Raw genomic sequence first — 5,485 nt, forward strand, 5'->3', positions numbered from 1 at the left:
TGGGCGCTTTTCCTTGAAAAGCAAAAAACCCAAGGCATACAAAATAAGCATACACATCAAAATTGAATCAATGTGAAAAGACTTTGGGGGGTCAAGGAAAAGGAATAAGTCCAGGAGATGATTTCATGAGCAATTTCCTTTATCGTAGCTTAACTATAAGGTCTTTTAGGTATAGCCTCTAGTCAGCCCTCGGACATGAAATACTTGGCTCTCACAATTAAATAGCTTAACTGACCATAGAAAATTGAGAAGCTTGCCCATGGTATTAATAGTTGACCTATAGTGCCTTTCGATTGTTAAATTAGCGACTTTAGAGTTGTTTACTTGTTGACCTTTACAACTGCTTATACGTTTGATTATAATACATTTTAATATTTACTGCTGACAAATTGTTTAGTATTATGTTACCAATCAATTTGTGTGCCTACAATTGCACATTCTTTTTAATTGTATATGAGAATACAGTTACTGTGCCAATTTTGGTTGATTTTGCAGTGATTGAAGAAGGCTAAGGACATTTAATCTAGGATACTCTTCCACCTCGACAAACGAGCTTCATCTCAATAGCTTCCAAGGAAGGAATCTACATCAGGAAGGGGGGCATGTTAACCCTCACGGACACCCTATCACCTTCGACAGACACATATTGTTTATTTGATTGAGTCATGGAGCCGGCTTGTTGGTCCAATAGGTGTGTAGGTGATCGCCAATGAGAGGCGCACCAGTTATCTTATTTTTACAATAGTTTTGCAACGACCGGCCACTGTGGGTGTCCATGTTGTGTGAATGGGTCAAACTCTTATAAAAGGTCCATTTGACCTAAAAATCATCATTCTCGGAGGTGTAAGCTAAGAAGTGATCTTGCTCCATCTCTGTCTCCTTCCCCTTCGTGTGCTCACGTATGTACGTGCATGTGTGTATGCTTTAGAGAGAGAGAGAGAGAGATCAAGCATTGCGGCGGCATCGACGGCGGTGAGACGGTTGAGCGCAGCATCGATGGCGTCTCCTTCTTCTTCGTAGCACAGAATCCTTCACAATTGAATCATTGAGTGGTGAGTGACACACCATTGTTTCTTTGAGATTGCTAGGTCTATCTAGTTGTGTGCTTGCAGCCTTTCAAGGCTTGCACACAGTGCACAAGAAAGTTCCCAGCCTTCGGCACCTGCGGCAAAGCGCACAGACTTGCTCTCCATTGTAGAAAGATGTGCAAGCTATTAGGAACAGATATGCTAGCGGTGGCTGGTCTCCCAAGCACTAATCAGACTGATCATCTATTGTGGAATGGTGTTGATGTGCTAAAAGCAGATCCTTAACTAAATTTCAATGGACCTAGTTCACCTTCTCTTGTATGAGTGTATAGTCGAGAATGATTGTAATGGAAATGACCTATTACCTTTGAGAGTAGCAGAAATTGGAGAAAGTACTTTTGGGAAATTACTTGAGCATAATAGAATAGTAATGAAGATGGAGAAGATGGCAAGCTTAAGCATTGAAGCATTCCATATCCAAGAGTGTTGGTGTAGGCTCTCAACTTCTCTACTAGCTTGGAGAAGGAGATGGATCTCATGCACTTTGCACTTCACACAATGAGTGTGTGTGTGTGTGTGGGAGAGTATACCCCCAAGCATTCCCCTAGCTTCCTTGGTCGACCCCCCATTGTAGCTCAAGCTTGATGCTCATTGGACCCCTGCAAAACTAGCCAATCACATGCAGGATTCATTACAAGCAACAAGGGTAGTTTTGGGACAAGTGTCCCTCTTTCCCCTTTGAGAGAAAGGACTTAATAAATGCAGAAACAATTACTTAAATATTCTAAATTATCATTGGACCCCTTGGGTGGCCAACCAATAGGCTTTAGGCACACCATAAGGGCAACATGAGGAGAAACTTGACAAGTATCCCTTTTGCTTTCTTTGTACCAAGCTTGCCTTGTGTGAGGGTGTGTGTGTTCTCTCTCATCCCCCCTCTTGTAGGACTTGCCCCCTCCTTGTAGGGATCATTGTTGACTTTTGCATACCTTATCCCCAAGAACCTTAGTCAGCAAGTAGGACAAAGCACCTCAAGCCTGGGTAGTGTTCGCACAAGCACCTCAGGCTCCCTAGTCGGCAAGCACGACAAGCACCTCAAGCATCATAGTCATCAAGCACAACAATCACCTCAAGCACCTTATTCATCAAGCACGAGAAGCACCTCAAGCACCTTAGTCATCAAGCACGACAAAGACCTCAATCTTGGGCCGGGTTCCCACCTCAAGCTCAACCCTAGCTTACCTAAGGTCAAAGGACTTTTTAACACTAACCTTTGGAGGTCTTTAATGAAGCTAACCCTAAGATATTTAAGCTCCATTAGCTAGCCTTGCTCTTTGATAGGCCATCTCTCATTTCGACCCCTTTACCATTGGCCCCATGTTGAGATAGATCTGAAAGCACATGTCTATATTCTAACCCTTTTTCCCGTTTATTTTCTTGATCAGTTTAATATGAGAAAATCATTTGGGTTGGTTAGATATTGGTTTTTATGACTATGGCTATGATTTCAAGGGCAAGGTAACGTCACCAAATATAATTTTCCATTTTAAAGAGAGAAAATAAAAGGAGTGGAAGAAACAAGATCACAAAGATGGCCTTAGGGTACCAAAAAGATAAAGCAACCTTCAAAAGTGTCATGCAATCAGTGTAAGGTGCATTTCAAAACCTCATGGTGCCAAAAGGATGATGCAACTTTTAGAAGTGCCAATGCAATTCTTTTGGGAATCAAATGTTCTTTTATGAGACAAATGAATTAAAAATGTGCTTTTATGAGACTAAAATAAATTAAAAATGGGTCTTGAATGCCTCCAAAAGTGTGTGGGAATGCCATAAATATCCACGCACACTCACCTCTTAAGGAGGAGTGGTGGAATGCCTCACGAAGTAGTAGGTATAGAACTAAAGTAAAGGTCTAGAAGTGGTTGAACTGCCAAAAGGAGACCTAATGACACTATTCTTTAAATATATCATGATAAAGAGCCGGTCTCTAAATAGTCCACGATTTGTACCAGTAACGATGAGATCTACAACTTTATGTTGAACACTTTTTTAATAGTAGGGTAGCAGAGGGTGAAAAACACAAATTACTGTTGCACAAGGCTAATCATAGCTTGCAAAACAAGACTTATCCCTCTCAAAAGGCCCGCCCCCCCCCCCCCCCCCCCCCCCCCCCCCCCCCCCCCCCCCCCCCCCCTCTCTCTCTCTCTCTCTCTCTCTCTCTCTCTCCCTCTCCCACAAAGATCTCCATAGCTACTATACTCCACTATGGCTCACTTCAAGCTCTATGGTATCATTTTCATGTTAGATGTTTACTAATTTTAAAAACATCGTATTTGCCTTCAAATCTCAGAGAAGACAATGGAAAAATTATTTGTCACACATGAATTATGCATGCAATTTTGTAAGTAAAACTCTTGTAAAGAGAAGCATGCACATGTTTTTGAAGAGTTTTGTGTGTTTTTGTGATGCTTCTATAGGAGGAAGAAGATATGTGAAAGAAAGAAGAAGATGACGCTTCTTCAAAGTGAGGATTTTCTAGTCTATGTGTCTGATAAAGAAGGCCAAAAATTGTTGGCTTGATCAGGGAAGGCCATTTATGTTGGCACATGAAAAGACCACCTTATGAGCAAGTTGATGTATCATGATTGTATTTAGCTTCACTATAATACAAAAAGCCCTATTGGGGGGTCACCCATTTTGACCCTCAATACTATGTCGTCTCTCTTTAAGTTTCTACTTATGGCTATGTGATTATGTAACAAAATTTGAGTAGTCAAATGTCAATCACTTGAAAAATAATTAAAATAATGCAATGAAATTTGAGTAGTCCACTGCCACCATCACTTGAGAATAATCCAAATAAGAGATTCATAACCAAATTTCATACATAACCATAAGTAGAAAAGGAAATAGAAAGAGAGACAACACAATATTGAGGGTCAGAATGGTCGATTCTCCCTATAGGGCTTTTTGTATTATATAATCTTTCAATGAGTCTAAATAAGGTAATGATACATCAACTTGCCCATAAGGTGGCCTTTCATCATACAAACATAAATGGCTCTCTAATCAAGGCAGCAATTTTGGCCTTCTCTTATCAGAAACATAGACACATAGACTCCTCTTTTTGAAGAAGCCGTCATCTTCTTTCTTCTTCAATATCTCTTATTTCTCATGAAGAAGCAGCACAAAAACACACAAAACTCTTCAAAAACATGTGCATGCTTCTCTTTAAAAGACTTTTACCAAGAGAGCTCCATGCACCATTCATGCATGACTAGCAAGCAAATGTACTGCTCTAAGAATTATTAAACATTAAACATGAAAGTGATACCATAGATGCGAAAATCTCTAAGAGAGCCCTAGGTGGAGCATAGTAGCTATGGAGATATTTGTGTGTGTGTGTGTGTGTGTGTGTGTGTGTGTGTGTGTGTGTGTGTGTGTGTGTGTGTGTGTGTGTGGAGAGAGAGAGAGAGAGAGAGAGAGAGAGAGAGAGAGTGGGCCTTTTGAGAGTCAGAAGCCTTGCTTTGTAGGCTATGATTAGCCCTCTATGCAATAGTGATTTGCACTTTTCACTTCTATTATGTTCCTCCTCTATTCAAAAAGTATTCCACAAAGTTGTATATCTCATCGTTTTTACTTTAGATCTAGATACCGTCTCCCTATCATGAGGTATTTGAAAAATAGTATCACAATGTCTCCTTTTGGAAATCCAACCACTCTTGGACCCTTTCCTTTGTTTCTTTATCCACCTATTTTCTCTTGAAGAGTGTCCACCATTCCTTTTTCAGAAGTATGTGTGCATGAATAACTAGGCATTTTCAAGCCATGTTCAAGCTAGTCCACATCTCTCTTTTGGTCGGCATTCCCGCATACTTTCGAAGGCATTAAGGCCCCTTTTTTAATTCATTTTAGTCACGTAAAAGCACATTTTATTTTGGAAAGAATTCCATTGGCACTTCTAAAGGATACATCATCCTTTGAGCACCCTAAGGTCTTGAGATGCACCTTAGACCTAATTGCATTGTCACTTTTGAAGGTTGTTGTATCTTTTTGGCACCCTAAGGCCTTCAGATGCACTTTATAGGCATCTTTAGGATCTTCTTATATATGTTGCTTCCTCTATGAATCGGAGGTGCTGACAATTAGTCTAGATCTTGGAATAAAGTGCCATTCAACTTGGCTCCCTTGGCTCATTAGCATGATTGCCCTTTTTGTCGAGATTAAGGGTGTTTAAACCCTCGTTATTCCAATCTTTGGGAATGAAATTCCCAATATCATTCCCTATTGTGTTTGTTGCATAGATCCCTTTTCTGTGTTCATACTCCCAAATGAAACGTTTGAAGCTTGAGGCTCTACTCACTTTTTGTTTGGAAGCCAATGCTTGATTGAATGATCTTTGTATTTGATTTTCTCAATTTCATTTTGTCTCTTGATATTGAATCCATTGTTGAACT

The sequence above is a fragment of the Adiantum capillus-veneris genome, chromosome 12, assembly GCF_014529385.1.
Source record: "Adiantum capillus-veneris isolate H3 chromosome 12, ASM1452938v2, whole genome shotgun sequence".
Classification (NCBI taxonomy): Eukaryota; Viridiplantae; Streptophyta; class Polypodiopsida; order Polypodiales; family Pteridaceae; genus Adiantum; species Adiantum capillus-veneris.